At 44.4% G+C, this 17,027-nt stretch overlaps 1 non-coding gene across 1 annotated transcript; it reads left to right on the forward strand.

Moving 5' to 3' along the window:
* The first annotated feature begins 14,444 nt into the window (after positions 1 to 14,444).
* LOC119943069 lies at positions 14,445 to 14,585 on the forward strand. The gene has a single exon (XR_005455553.1). It is a non-coding gene; the product is annotated as a U4 spliceosomal RNA (small nuclear RNA).
* The last annotated feature ends 2,442 nt before the right edge of the window (positions 14,586 to 17,027 follow it).

Here is a 17,027-nt window from a genome sequence, read left to right on the forward strand (position 1 = left end):
GAAGCACTGGAGGGGATAAAAGCAAATAATAATAATAATAGTGACGGCATTTGTTCATTCATTCATTCAATCGCATTTATTGAGCGCTTACCGTGTGCAGAGCACTGGACTAAGTGCTTGGGAAGTCCAAGTTGCCAACATCGAGAGACGGTCCCTATCCAACAATGGGCTCACGAAGACTGTGTAAAGCTGTAAAGCTTCAGCTTTAAAAGACGAGTACTACTTGTCCCCTATCTACCTCACAGGACCAATTCGGAGGACTTTGGGATCCCCAGAAAGGCACTGTTACAAAAATACGAGAAAAAGAAAAGGATTCAGGTGATATCATACGTCAAACATCAGCAACAGCCTCTCCTCAAGGTGAGACTCTGGCACTGAGCCTTTCTACAAAAATGGAAATACAGTGACAAAGAGGCTGTCCAGTTAAAACAGAATTTTCTATTCCCAGAAGCTCAGAGTCAGGATATACATATGCTCTGATTAAAGAGCAACAAAAAGGGGCATTTAAAAGCCCTCATAAATACATTTACTGAGCCCACATCTGCCCCGTAATTATAATGATGGTATCTGTTAAGCGCTTACTATGTGCCAGGCACTGTACTAAGCACTGGAGGGGATAAAAGCAAATAATAATAATAATAGTGATGGTATTTGTTCATTCATTCATTCAATCATTTATTGAGCGCTTACTGTGTGCAGAGCACTGGACTAAGCACTATTTGTTCATTCATTCATTCAATCGTATTTATTGAGTGCTTACCGTGTGCAGGGCACTGGACTAAGCGCTTGGGAAGTCCAAGTTGGCAACATGGAGAGACGGTCCCTATCCAACAGTGGGCTCACGAAGACTGTGTAAAGCTGTAAAGCTTCAGCTTTAAAAGGCGAGTACTAGTTGTCCCCTATCTACCTCACAGGAGCAATTCGAAGGACTTTGGGATCCCCAGAAAGGCACTGTTACAAAAATATGAGAAAAAGAAAAGGATTCAGACGAGATCATACGTCAAACATCAGCAACAGCCTCTCCTCAAGGTGAGACTCTGGCACTGAGCCTTTCTACAAAAATGGAAATACAGTGACAACAAGGCTGTCCAGTTAAAACAGAATTTTCTATTCCCAGAAGCTCAGAGTCAGTATGTACATATGCTTGGATTAAAGAGCAACAAAAAGGGGCGTTCAAAAGCCCTTATAAATACATTTACTGAGCCCACATCTGCACCGCAATTATGATGATGGTATCTGTTAAGCGCTTACTATGTGCCAGGCACTGTACGAAGCACTGGAGAGGATAAAAGCAAATAATAATAATAATAGTGATGGTATTTGTTCATTCATTCATTCAATCGTATTTATTGAGCGCTTACCATGTGCAGAGCACTGGACTAAGCGCTTGGGAAGTCCAAGTTGGCAACATCGAGAGACGGTCCCTATCCAACAGTGGGCTACAAAGACTGTGTAAAGCTGTAAAACTTCAGCTTTAAAGACGAGTACTGCTTGTCCCCTATCTACCTCACAGGAGCAGTTTGAAGGACTTTGGGATCCCCAGAAAGGCACGGTTACAAAAATACGAGAAATAGAAAAGGATTAAGACGAGATCATACGTCAAACATCAGCAACAGTCTCTCCTCAAGGTGAGACTCTGGCATTGATCCTTTCTACAAAATGGAAATACAGTGACAACAAGGCTGTCCAGTTAAATCAGAATTTTCTATTCCCAGAAGCTCAGAGTCAGTATATACATATGCTTGGATTAAAGAGCTAAAAAAGGGGCTTGAATTCAAAAGCCCTCATAAATACATTTACCGAGCCCACATCTGCCCCGTAATTATGATGATGGTATCTGTTAAGCGCTTACTATGTGCCAGGCACTGTACTTAGCACTGGAGGGGATAAAATAATAATAATAATAATGGCATTTATTAAGCACTTACTATGTGCAAGGACTGTTCTAAGCGCTGGGGAGGTACAAGGTGATCAGGTTGTCCCACAGGGGGCTCACAGTCTTAATCCCCATTTTACAGAGGAGGGAACTGAGGCCTTGAGAAGTGAAGTGACTTGCCCAAAGTCACACAGCTGATAAAAGCAAATAATAATAATAATAGTGATGGTATTTGTTCATTCATTCATTCAATCGTATTTATTGAGCGCTTACTGTGTGCAGAGCACTGGACTACGCGCTTGGGAAGTCCAAGTTGGCAACATAAAGAGACGATCCCTACCCGACAGTGGGCTCACAGTCGAGAAGGGGGAGACAGAGAACAAAACCAAACATATTAACAAAATAAAATAAATAGAATAAATATGTACAAATAAAATAACTAAATAAATAGAGTAATAAATACATACAAACATATATACATATATACAGGTGCTGTGGGGAGGGGAATAAAATAATAATAGTGATGGTATTTGTTCATTCATTCAATCATATTTGTTAATCAATCAATCAATCGTATTTATTGAGCGCTTACTGTGTGCAGAGCATTGTACTAAGCGCTTGGGAAGTACAAGTTGGCAACATATAGAGACGGTCCCTACCCAACAGTGGGCTCACAGTCTAGAAGATGGAGACAGAGAACAAAGCCAAACATATTAACAAAATAAAATAAATAGAATAGATATGTACAAGTAAAATAAATAAGTGCTTCCTATGTGCCATGCACTGTTCTAAGCGCTGGGGGAGAGACAAGGTAATCAGGTTGTCCCATGTGGGGCTCACAGTCTTCATCCCCATATTAATAACAATAATAATGACATTTATTAAGCACTTACCATGTGCCAAGCACTGTTCTAAGCGCTGGGGGAGATACAAGGTGATCATGTTGTCCCTTGGGGGGCTCACAGTCTTCAACCCCACATTAATAATAATGGTATTTATTAAGCACTTACTATGTGCAAAGCACTGTTCTAAGCGCTGGGGAGGTTACAAGGCGATCAGGTTGTCCCACGGGAGGCTCACAGTCTTCATCCCCATTTTCCAGATGCGGTCACTGAGGCCCAGAGAAGCGAAGAGACTTGCCCAAAGTCACACAGCTGACAAGCGGCGGAGCCGGGATTCGAACCCACGACCTCTGGCTCCCAAGCCCGGGCTCTTTCCACTGGGCCATGCTGCTGTTAAGCCCTCACTATGTGCCCAGCACTGTACTAAGTGCTGGTGCAGATATGTGTTCATTCATTCATTCATTCAATTGTATTTATTGAGTGCTTACTGTGTGCAGAGCACTGTACTTTTAGACTGTGAGCCCACTGTTGGGTAGGGACTGTCTCTATATGTTGCCAGTTTGTACTTCCCAAGCGCTTAGCACAGTGCTCTGCACACAGTAAGCGCTCAATAAATACAATTGATGATGTACTGAGCACTTGATCATTAAGGGGACATAGTCCCTTGTCCCCCATGAGGCCCTGTCTACCAGGGACAGGAATAATAATCATAATGATAACTGTGGTATTTGTTAAGAGCTTTGTGTGTGCCAGGCACTGTAATAAGAATAATAATAACAATAATAATAATAATGCCATTTATTAAGCTCTGACTATGTGCAAAGCACTGTTCTAAGTGCTGGGGAGGTTACAAGGTGATCAGGTTGTCCCTCAGGGGGTTCACAGTCAATCCCCATTTTACAGATGAGGCCACTGAGGCCCAGAGAAGTGAAGTGACTTGCCCAAAGTCACACAGCTGACAGCTGGCGGAGCCGGGATTTGAACCCGTGACTTCTGACTCCAAAGCCCGGGCTCTTTCCACTGAGCCATGCAAGCGCTGGGGTAGATACAGCTCCTTCTAGACTGTAAGCCCGTTGTTGGGTAGGGACCGTCTCTATACGTTGCCAACTTGGGCTTCCCAAGCGCTTAGTACAGTGCTCTGCACACAGTAAGCGCTCCATAAATACGATTGAATGAATGAATATGTTTGTACTATTCTATTTATTTTATTTTGTTAATATGTTTTGTTTTGTTGTCTGTCTCCCCCTTCTAGACTGTGAGCCCACTGTTGGGTAGGGACCGTCTCTAGATGTTGCCAACTTGGACTTCCCAAGCGCTTAGTACAGTGCTCTGCACACAGTAAGCGCTCAATAAATACAATTGATTGATTGAGTGATTGATCATCCCTTAGGATTCAGAAGAAGGGCCACCCCCAAAATGGTTATTTTCTCAAAAGACACTGCACCGTTTAAGAACAGATCACACTACTGAAGCAGCGTGGCTCAGTGGAAAGAGCCCGGGCTTTGGAGTCAGAGGTCGTGGGTTCAAATCCCGGCTCCGCCACTTGTCAGCTGTGTGACTTTGGGCAAGTCACTTCACTGACCCTCAGTTCCCTCATCTGGAAAATGGGGATTAAGACTGGGAGCCCCCCGTGGGACAACCTGATCACCTTGTAACCTCCCCAGCGCTTAGAACAGTGCTTTGCACATAGTAAGCGCTTAATAAAATGCCATTATTATTATTATTATTATGGGTTCAAATCCCAGCTCCGCCACTTGTCGGCTGTGTGACTTTGGGCAAGTCACTTCACTTCTCTGAGCCTCAGTTCCCTCATCTGGAAAATGGGGATGAAGACTGTGAGCCCCCCGTGGGACAACCTGATCATCTTGTAACCTCCTCAGCGCTTGGAACAGTGCTTTGCACATAGTAAATGCTTAATAAATGCCATTATTATTATTATTGCATTGCATAGAGAAGCACTGTGGTTTAGTGGAAAGAGCCCGGGCTTTGGAGTCAGGGGTCATGGGTTCAAATCCCAGCCCCACCGCCTGTTAGCTGTGTGACTTTGAGCAAGTCACTTCACTTCTCTGAGCCTCAGTGACCTCATCTGGAAAATGGAGATGAAGACTGTGACCCTCACGTGGGACAACCTGATCACCGTGCAACCTCCCCAGCGCTTAGAACAGTGCTTTGCACATAGTAAGTGCTTAATAAATGCCATTATTATTATTATTGCATTGCATAGAGAAACAGTGTAGTTTAGTGGAAAGAGCCCGGGCTTGGGAATCAGAGGTCATGAGTTCTAATCCCGCTCTGCCACTGATAAACTGGGTGACTTTGGGCAAGTCACTTGACTTCTCTGTGCCTCAGTTACCTCATCTGGAAATATCTGTACATATTTATTACTCTATTTTATTAACGATGTGTATATAGTTATAATTCTATTTATTCAGTTGGTATTGACACCTGTCTAGTTTTTGGTCTTTTTTTTTTTAATGTCGCCCCCTTCTAGACTGTGAGCCCACTGTTGGGTAGGGACCGTCTCTAGATGTTGTCAGCTTGTACTTCCCAAGCGCTTAGTCCAGTGCTCTGCACATAGTAAGCACTCAATAAATACGATTGAATGAATGAATATGAATGAGAATGAATGAGAAGCAGCGTGGCTCAGTGGAAAGAGCCCGGGCTTGGGAGTCAGAGGTCGTGGGTTCTAATCCCGGCTCTGCCACATGTCTGCTGGGTGACCTTGGGCAAGTCACTTCACTTCTCTGGGCCTCAGTTCCCTCATCTGTAAAATGGGGATGAAGACTGCGAGCCCCCCATGGGACAACCTGATCGCCTTGTAACCTCTCCAGCGCTTAGAACAGTGCTTTGCACACAGTAAATGCTTAATAAATGTCATCATTATTATTATTATTATTAAAGAGCCCAGGCTTGGGAGTCAGAGGTCATGGGTTCTAATCCTGGCTCTGCCACGTCTACTGCATGACTTTGGGCAAGTCACTTCATTTCTCTGTGCCTCAGTTCCCTCATCTGTAAAATGGGGATGAAGACTGCGAGCCCCCCGTGGGGCAACCTGATCACCTTGTAACCTCCACAGCACTTAGAACAGTGCTTTGCACATAGTAAGCGCTTAATAAATACCATTATTATTAATATGGGGATGAAGACTGTGAGCCCCACGTGGGACAACCTGATGACCTTGTATCTTCCCAGCGCTTAGAACACTGCTTGGCACATAGTAAGCACTTAATAAATGTCATTATTATTCTTATAATTATTAATATAGGGATGAAGACTGGGAGCCCCACGTGGGACAACCTGATCACCTTGTATCCCCCTCGCCCCCCCCCAGCGCTTAGAACAGTGCTTGGCACATAGTAAGTGCTTAACAAACACCATCATTACTATTATTATTATTATTCTCTGGGCCTCAGTTCCCTCATCTGTAAAATGGGGATGAAGACTGTGAGCCCCACGTGAGACAACCTGATCACCTTGCATCTCCCCAATGCTTAGAACAGTGCTTGGCACATAGTAAGCGCTTAATAAATGTCATTATTATTATTACTATTAATATGGGGGTGAAGACTGGGAGCTCCACATGAGACAACCTGATCACCTTGTATCTCCCATAACGCTTAGAACAGTGCTTGGCACATGGTAAGCACCTAATAAATGTCATTATTATTATTATTAATATGGGGATGAAGACTGTGAGCCCCACGTGGGACAACCTGATCACCTTGTATCTCCCCAGCGCTTAGAACAGTGCTTGGCACATAGTAAGCACTTAATAAATGTCATTATTATTATTCTTATTAATATGGGGATGAAGACTGTGAGCCCCACGTGGGACAACCTGATCACCTTGTATCTCCCCAGCGCTTAAAACAGTGCTTGGCATATAGCAAGTGCTTAACAAACACCATTATTATTATTATTCTCTGAGCCTCAGTTCCCTCATCTGTAAAATGGGGATGAAGACTGTGAGCCCCACGGGGGACAAACTGATGACCTTGTATCTCCCCAGCGCTTAGAACAGTGCTTGGCACATAGTAAGCACTTAATAAATGTCATTATTATTATTATTATTAATATGGGGGTGAAGACTGGGAGCCCCACGTGGGACAACCTGATCACCTTGTATCTCCCCAGCGCTTAGAACAGTGCTTGGCACATAGTAAGCGCTTAATAAATATTATTATTGTTATTATTATTATTGTTATTATTATTATTATGGAACCAACTCACCTTCCACTGCCTCAACGACTATCTGGTCCCGAGCGGCCTCCGGGATTGACAGGCCCCTGAGGCATTCTGGGAATCGTAGTCCCGAGGCGGTCTCCGGAGCGGAAGGGCGACCGAGGCATTCTGGGAGTCGTAGTCCCGAGGGGTCCCCGGACCGGAAGGGCGACCGAGGCATTCTGGGAGTCGTAGTCCCGAGGGGTCCCCGGAGCGGAAGGGCGACCGAGGCATTCTGGGAGTCGTAGTCCCGAGGGGGGGTCCCCGGATGGAAGGGCGACCGAGGCATTCTGGGAGTCGTAGTCGTCACGCCGACGATTGTGCAGGGAGACTCCAAATCCCACAATTCCGTGGGGCTGGGGGAGTTGGCCTAACCAATAAGCCGGCCGGCCGGAAGTTGTTCACTATCCACTCATTCATTCAATCGTATTTAAAACGATGGCATTTATTAAGCGCTTACTATGTGCAAAGCACTGTACTAAGCGCGTATTTCATTCAGTCGTATTTATTCATTCATTCAATCGTATTTATTGGGCGCTTACTGTGTGCAGAGCACTGTACTAAGCGCTTGGGAAGTCCAAGTTGGCTACATATAGAGACAGTCCTTACCCAACAGCGGGCTCACAGTCTAGAAGGGGGAGACAGACAACAAAACAAAACACATTAACAAAATAAAATAAATATGTACAAATAAAATTAATAGAGCAGTAATAATATTAATAGACTTATGACTCCAAAGCCCATGCTCTTTCCACTGTAGAGAAGCAGCGTGGCTCAGTGGAAACAGCCCGGGCTTTGGAGTCAGAGGTCATGGGTTCGAATTCCGGCTCCACCACATGTCTGCTGTGTGACCTTGGGCAAGTCGCTTCACTTCTCTGAGCCTCAGTGACCTCATCTGTAAAATGGGGATTAAGACTGTGAGCCCCACGTGGGACAACCTGATCACCTTGTATCCCCCCCCACCGCTTAGGACAGTGCTTTGCACATAGTAAGCGCTTAACAAATGCCACTGAGCCATATTATATTATACACTCCCAAGCTCTAAGAACAGTGATCTGCATGCAGTAGACGCTCATTAAATATCCGCTGTGTGACCTTGGATAAGTCACTTCGCTTCCGTCCCTCTGTTACCTCATCTGTACAATGGGGATTCAATTCAATCGTATTTATTGAGTGCTCACTGTGTGCAGAGCACTGTACTGAGCGCTTGGGAAGTACGAGTTGGCAACATATAGAGACGGTCGCTACCCAACGGCGGGCTTAGTGTTTATTGAGCGCTTACTGTGTGCAGAGCACTGTACTAAGCGCTTGGGAAGTACAAGTTGGCAACATATAGAGACGGTCCCTACCCAGCAACGGCAGTGTTCCTCTATTACTTCGGTGCCGATTAATTATTTCTGGTTTGTGACGTGTTGCATTAAACTAATGATGGCATTTATTAAGCGCTGACTATGTGCCAAGCACTGTTCTAAGCGTTGGGGAGATACAAGGTGATCAGGTTGTCCCACGAGGGGCTCACAGTCTTCATCCCCATTTTACAGATGAGGGAACTGAGGCCCAGAGAAGTCTCCCCCTTTTAGACTGTGAGCCCACTGTTGGGTAGGGACTGTCTCTATATGTTGCCAACTTGTACTTCCCAAGCGCTTAGTACAGTGCTCTGCACATAGTAAGCGCTCAATAAATACGATTGATGATGATGATGAAGTGACTTGCCCAAAGTCACACAGCTGACAAAAACACAAGAGAAGCAGCGTGACAGTGGAAAGAGCACGGCTTGGGAGTCAGAGGTCATGGGTTCGAATTCTGACTCTGCCACTTGTCAGCTCTGTGACCTTGGGCAAGCCATTAGCGTGGCTCAGTGGAAAGAGCCCGGGCTTTGGGGTCCGAGGTCACGGGTTCAAATTCCGGCTCTGCCAATTGCCAGCTGTGTGACTTTGGGCAAGTCACTTCACCTTTTTTTAGACTGTGAGCCCACTGTTGGGTAGGGACTGTCTCTATATGTTGCCAATTTGTACTTCCCAAGCGCTTAGTACAGTGCTCTGCACACAGTAAGCGCTCAATAAATAAGATTGATTGATTCTCTGGGCCTCAGTTCCCTCATCTGTAAAATGGGGATGAAGACTGTGAGCCCCCCGTGGGACAACCTGGTCACCATGTAACCTCCCTAGCGCTTAGAACAGCGCTTTGCACATAGTAAGCGCTTAACAAATGCCATCATTATTATTATTATTTCTCTGGGCCTCAGTTCCCTCACCCGTAAAATGGGGATGAAGACTGGGAGCCCCATGTGGGACAACCTGATCACCTTGTATTCCCCCCAAGCGCTTAGAACAGAGTTTGGCACATAGTAAATGCTTAACAAATACCATTGCTATTATTATTATTATTATTATCAAAGTTTAGTTAATGGAAGGGAAACTCACGGGGGATTGGTCGCTTGATAAAGACTCTTGATCATGTACAATAGTAGAACTGCCGGTTTCTGTTTTTTCTTCTTTCCCCCTTTCCTTTTATCCTTCGGCCTCTTTTCCCGTTTCCCTTTTACTTCCTCACCTTGCCCCTGCCCACAGTCAATAATAATAATAATAATAATAATAATAATAATAATAATAATAATAATAATAGCATTTGTTAAGCACTTACTATGTGCAAAGCACTGTTCTAAGCATTGGGGAGGTTACAGGTTGTCCCACGGGGGGCTCACAGTCTTAATCCCCATTTGACAGATGAGGGAACTGAGGCCCAGAGAAGTGAAGTGACTTGCCCAGAGTCACACAGCTGACAAGTGGCAGAGCAGAATTCGAACCCGTGACCTCTGACTCCAAAGCCCGGGCTCTTTCCACTGAGCCGTGCTGAATCCAAATGATGTTTCCTTTGAGAACCTCAGTTTCGGAAGCCAACGGAGTTTGATCCAGTCGTTTCACTGTGGAAAAATACACATTCCTCAGGCAATGTTTATAGGTAGGTGGGAGAAGCAGCGTGGCTCAGTGGAAACAATAATAATAATAATAATAATAATGGCATTTGTTAAGTGCTTACTATGTGCTAAACACTGTTCTAAGCACTGGGGGGGGGATACAAAGTGATCTGGTTGTCCCACGTGGGGCTCACAATCTTCATCCCCATCTTACAGAGGAGATAACTGAGGCCCAGAGAAGTGAAGTGACTTCCCCAAAGTCACACAGCTGACAAGCAGCAGAGCCGAGATTTGAACCCACGACCTCTGACTCCCGAACCAGGCTCTTTCCACTGAGCCACGCTGCTTCTCTTAAGAAAGAGAAGGGAAAGAGCCCGGACTTGGGAGTCAGAGGTCATGGGTTCAAATCCCGGCTCCGCGATTGTCTGCTGTGTGTCTTGGGGCAAGTCACTTCACTTTTCTGAGCCTCAGTTCCCTCATTTATAAAATGGGGGATGAAGACTGTGAGCCCCCCGTGGGATGACCTGATCACCTTGTAACCTCCTCAGTGCTTAGAACAGTGCTTTGCACATAGTAAGCGCTTAATAAATGCCATCATTATAATTATTATTACAGAAGGCCTTGCCGTTATACATCAATTTCCAGGGAAATGTATTTTACTTGTACATATCTATTCTATTTATTTTATTCTGTTAATATGTTTGGTTTTGTTCTCTGTCTCCCCCTTTTAGACTGTGAGCCCACTGTTGAGTAGGGACCGTCTCTATATGTTGCCAACTTGTCCTTCCCAAGCGCTTAGTACAGTGCTCTGCACACAGTAAGCGCTCAATAAATACAATTGATTGATTGATTGATTGATCATTATAATTATTATTACAGACGGCCTTGCCTTTATACATCAATTTCCAGGGAAATGTATTTTACTTGTACATATCTATTCTATTTATTTTATTCTGTTAATATGTTTGGATTTGTTCTCTGTCTCCCCCTTTTAGACTGTGAGCCCACTGTTGAGTAGGGACTGTCTCTATATGTTGCCAACTTGTCCTTCCCAAGCGCTTAGTACAGTGCTCTGCACACAGTAAGCGCTCAATAAATACAATTGATTGATTGATTGATCATTATAATTATTATTACAGACGGCCTTGCCTTTATACATCAATTTCCAGGGAAATGTATTTTACTTGTACCTATCTATTCTATTTATTTTATTCTGTTAATATGTTTTGTTTGGTTCTCTGTCTCCCCCTTCTAGACTGTGAGCCCACCATTGGGTAGGGACCGTGCCGACTTGTACTTCCCAAGCGCTTAGTCCAGTGCTCTGCATCATCATCATCATCATCATCATCAATCGTATTTATTGAGCGCTTACTGTGTGCAGAGCACTGGACTAAGCGCTTGGGAAGTCCAAGTTGGCAACATCTAGAGACGGTCCCTACCCAACAGCGGGCTCACAGTCTAGAAGGGGGAGACAGAGAACAAAACCAAACATATTAACAAAATAAAATAAATAGAATAGATATGTACAGGTAAAATAAATAGAGTAATAAACATGTAAAAACATATATACATATATATATACACATATATACACATATATACATATCATCATCATCATCAATCGTATTTATTGAGCGCTTACTATGTGCAGAGCACTGTACTAAGCGCTTGGGAAGTACAAATTGGCAACATATAGAGACATATATATACATATATGCACACAGTAAGCGCTCAATAAATACGATTGATTGATTAATTGAGCCACTTTTTTTGTTTGTTGGCTTTTAAGATATCCAGTCGTATCCCACCCTAAGGTAAGGCACGTTCAGGCCAACGCCTCGTCCCATTTTTCACCTTCGGGGCACAATTCCCCTCTTGCTCCGTCCTCCTTTTCCGCGATATAAGAAACCGTTGCAGAAAGATGAGTCAATTTAGTCGAAGAGAGGCCCGATTGTCCCAATCCCAGAGGAGAGAAATTCCACTGCTATAGACAAGGGACCCAGTGATGGCTGTCCCTTGTCCCTGGAGAAGCGGCGTGGCTCAGTGGAAAGAGCCCGGGCTTTGGAGGCAGAGGTCATGGGTTCAAATCCCACTCCGCCAATTGTCAGCTGAGTGACTCTGGGCAAGTCACTTCACTTCTCTGGGCCTCAGTGACCTCATCTGTAAAATGAGGATTAAGACTGTGAGCCCCCCCGATCACCTTGTAACCTCCTCAGCGCTCAGAACAGTGCTTTGCACCTAGTAAGCGCTTAACAAATGCCGTTATTATTATTAGAGAAGCAGCTTGGCTCAGTGGAAAGAGCCCGGGCTTTGGAGTCAGAGGTCTTGGGTTCAAATCCCGGCCCTGCCAATTGTCAGCTGGGTGACTTTGGGCAAGTCACTTCACTGCTCTGGGCCTCAGTTACCTCATCTGTAAAATGGGGATGAAGACTGTGAACCCCCGAAGGACAACCTGATCACCTTGTAACCTCCCCAGCGCTTAAAACAGTGCTTTGCACATAGTAAGTGCTTAATAAATGCCATTATTATTATTATTATTATTAAAGAGCCCGGGCTTTGGAGGCAGAGGTCAGGGGTTCAAATCCTGGCTCCCCCACTTGTCATTCATTCAATCGTATTTATTGAGCGCTTACTGTGTGCAGAGCACTGGACTAAGCGCTTGGGAAGTCCAAGTTGGCAACATATAGAGACGGTCCCTACCCAACAGTGGGCTCACAGTCTAGGTGTGTGACTTTGGGCAAGTCACTTCACTTCTCTGGGCCTCAGTTCCCTCATCTGTAAAATGGGGATGAAGACTGGGAGCCCCCTGTGGGACAACCTGATCACCTTGTAACCTCCCCAGCGCTTAGAACAGTGTTTGCACATAGTATGCGCTTAATAAATGCCATTATTATTATTATTATTATTATTATTATTATTATTATGTCTGCTGTGTGACCTTGGGCAAGCCACTTAGCTTCTCTGAGCCTCAGCGACCTCATCTGTAAAATGGGGATTAAGACTGTGAGCTCCACGTGGGACCACTTGATCACCTTGTAATCTCTCCAGTGCTTAGAACAGTGCTTTGCACATAGTAAGCGCTTAATAAATGCTATCATAATTATTATATTATGTCTGCTGTGTGACCTTGGGCAAGTCACGATTGATTGATTCTCAAGCCTCAGTTACTTTATCTGTAAAATGGGGATTAAGACTGTGAGCCCCACATGGGACAACTTGATCACCTTGTATCCCCCCAGCGCTTAGAACAGTGCCCTGCACATAGTAAGCGCTTAACAAATGTCATCATCAATCAATCAATCAATCAATCGTATTTATTGAGCGCTTACTGTGTGCAGAGCACTGGACTAAGCGCTTGGGAAGTCCAAGTTGGCAACATAGAGAGACGGTCCCTACCCAACAGTGGGCTCACAGTCTAGAAGGGGGAGACAGAGAACAAAACCAAACATACTCACAAAATAAAATAAATAGAATAGCTATGTACAAGTAAAATAAATAAATAAATAGAGTAATAAATCTGTACAAACATATATCCATATATACAGGTGCTGTGGGGAAGGGAAGGAGGTAAGACGGTGGGGATGGAGAGGGGTACAAGGAGGAGAGGAACATGGGACAACTTGATCACCTTGTATCCCCCCCAGCGCTTAGAACAGTGCTCTGCACATAGTAACCGCTTAACAAATGTCATTATTATTATTATTATTATTGCGTTCCCCCGCTTATTATTAATTATATCATATTATATTGTATTATATTATATATTATATATATTATATTATATTATATTATATTATATTATATTATATTATATTATATTATATTATATTATATTATATTATATTATTATATCATATCATGCCATATCACATTATTATATTATATTATATTGTATTATATTATATTATATCATGCCATATCACATTATTATATTATATTATATTGTATTATATTATATTATATCATGCCATATCACATCATTATATTATTTTATTATATTATATTGTATTATATTATATTATATATTATATTGTATTATATTATTAATATCATTATTATTGAAGCAGCGTGGCTCAATGGAAAGAGCACGGGCTTTGGGGTCAGAGGTCACGGGTTCGAATCCCGGCTCCGCCACCTGTCTGCTGTGTGACCTTGGGCAAGTCACTTCCCTTCTCTGAGCCTCAGTTCCCTCCTCTGTAAAATGAGGATTACGACTGTGAGCCCCACGTGGGACAACTTGATCCCATTGTATCCCCCCAGCGCTTAAAGCAGTGCTTGGCACATAGTAAGTGCTTAACAAATGCTATTATCATTATTATTAGTGCGTTCCCCCGAAGGATGACCGGGCGGTTAACATGCGATCTCCCAGAATCCTTCGCATCGAACCGAAAGGATGTTTTTCTACTTAAATAAGAAGCAAAACTCTCCCAAATTGGGTCCGCCTTTAGTAGATCGGCGAGGATGGATTTCCCCTCCCTTCGGAAACGGGATTAATGGGCTCCAAATTGTGTTTTGTGGAAGACGAAATCAGCCTCAGCTAAAAGGGGATTGGGATTCCTGGCTAATTGCGGGCGGGAAAGAGGAAGTCAGCTTTGCGCAGTGGCAGTATCGTAGCCAATGAGGTTTATCCGAGGCGCGATTATTGCTAATTGAAAACTTTTCCCAATACCCCGCCACGACGACTTGAAATATAGTCGGCTTTGGCAATTTTTGATGGTCTCCACGGAGACTGATTTTACTTGTTATAAAAATAAATCCTAATATTTTTTAATCAATTTCTATTTTCCGGCCGTCTAGTGCAGTATTCAGCGCAAAGTAAGCGGTTAATTAATGCGATCGATTGTATTTCCTAAGCGGTTAATTAATGCGATCGATTGTATTTCCCAAGCGCCTAATACAGTGCCCTGCACACAGTAAGCGCTCAATTAATGCGATCGATTGTACTTCCCAAGCGCCTAATACAGTGCTCTGCACACAGTAAGCGCTCGATTAGTACGGTTGATTGGTTGATTCGATCCTGGAGAAGCTGCGTAGCTCAGTGGGAAGATCCCGGCTTTAGAGTCGGAGGTCGTGGGTTCCAATCCCGACTCCGCCACTTTTCAGCTGGGTGATTTTGGACAGGTCACTTCTCGGAGCCTCAGTTACCTCCTCTGTAAAATGGGGATTAAGATTGTGAGCCCCACGTGGGACAGCTTGATCACCTTGTATCCTCACCCGGCGCTTAGAATCAATCAATCAATCGTATTTATTGAGCGCTTACTGTGTGCAGAGCACTGTACTGGGCGCTTGGGAAGTACAAGTTGGCAACGTCATCATCATCAATCGTATTTATTGAGCGCTTACTGTGTGCAGAGCACTGTACTAAGCGCTTGGGAAGTACAAGTTGGCAACTTATAGAGACAGTCCCTAATCAATCAAGCGTATTTATTGAGCGCTTACTATGTGCAGAGCACTGTACTAAGCGCTTGGGAAGTACAAGTTGGCAACATCTAGAGACAGTCCCTACCCAACAGTGGGCTCACAGTCTAGAAGGGGGAGACGGAGAACAGAACCAAACATACTGACAAAATAAAATAAATAGAATAGATCATCATCATCATCAATCGTATTTACTGAGCGCTTACTATGTGCAGAGCACTGTACTAAGCGCTTGGGAAGTACAAATTGGCAACATATAGAGACAGTCCCTACCCAACAGTGGGCTCACAGTCTAAATAGATATGTACAAGTAAAATAAATAAATAAATAGAGTAATACATATGTACAAACATATATACATATATACAGGGTTGAATCAATCTCCAGGATTGATTCAACCCTGGAGGAGCTGCGTAGCTCTGTGGGAAGATCCCGGCTTTGGAGTCAGAGGTCGTGGGTTCAAATCCCGCCTCCTCCACTTTTCAGCTGGGTGATTTGGGGCAGGTCACTTCACTTCTCTGGGCCTCAGTGACCTCATCTGGAAAATGGGGATGAAGACGGGGAGCCCCGCCGTGGGACAACCTGATCACCTTGTTAACCTCCCCAGCGCTTAGAATCAATCAATCAATCAATCGTATTTATTGAGCGCTTACTGTGTGCAGAGCACTGTACTAAGCGCTTGGGAAGTACAAGCTGGCAACATATAGAGACGGTCCCTACCCAACATTGGGAACAGTGCTGTGCACGTATTCTTTTTATAAGCTGTGGGACTCTGGGCAAGTCACCTCACTTCTCTGGGCCTCAGTGACCTCATCTGGAAAATGGGGATGAAGACGGGGAGCCCCGCCGTGGGACAACCTGATCACCTTGTTAACCTCCCCAGCGCTTAGAATCAATCAATCATATTTATTGAGCGCTTACTGTGTGCAGAGCACTGTACTAAGCGCTTGGGAAGTACAAGCTGGCAACATCTAGAGACGGTCCCTACCCAACATTGGGAACAGTGCTTTGCACGTATTCTTTTTATAAGCTGTGGGACTCTGGGCAAGTCACCTCACTTCTCTGGGCCTCAGTTCCCTCATCTGGAAAATGGGGATGAAGACTGGGAGCCCCCCCATGGGACAACCTGATCACCTTGTTAACCTCCCCAGCGCTTAGAACAGGGCTGTGCACGTACTCCTTTTATAAGCTGTGGGACTTTGGGCAAGTCACCTCACTTATGTTTGTACATATTTATTACTCCATTTATTTATTTATTGTACTTGTACATATCTATTCTATTTATTTTATTTTGTTAGTATGTTTGGTTTTGTTCTCCGTCTCCCCCCTTCTAGACTGTGAGCCCACTGTTGGGTAGGGACCGTCTCTAGATGTTGCCAACTTGGACTTCCCAAGCGCTTAGTCCAGTGCTCTGCACACAGTAAGCGCTCAATAAGTACAGTTGATTGATTGATTGATTCACTTCTCTGGGCCTCAGTTCCCTCATCTGGAAAATGGGGATGAAGACTGGGAGCACCCCCTCCCCGTGGGACCACCTGATCACCTTGTTAACCTCCCCAGCGCTTAGAACAGTGCTTTGCACGTATTCCTTTTATAAGCTGTGGGACTTCGGGCAAGTCACCTCACTTCTTTGGGCCTCAGTGACCTCATCTGGAAAATGGGGATGAAGACTGGGAGCCCCCACGTGGGACAACCGGATCACCTTGTTAACCTCCTCAGGGCTTAGAACAGTGCTTGGCACATAGTAAGCGCT

Source organism: Tachyglossus aculeatus, chromosome 21 (genome assembly GCF_015852505.1).
Source record: "Tachyglossus aculeatus isolate mTacAcu1 chromosome 21, mTacAcu1.pri, whole genome shotgun sequence".
In the NCBI taxonomy this organism is placed as follows: Eukaryota; Metazoa; Chordata; class Mammalia; order Monotremata; family Tachyglossidae; genus Tachyglossus; species Tachyglossus aculeatus.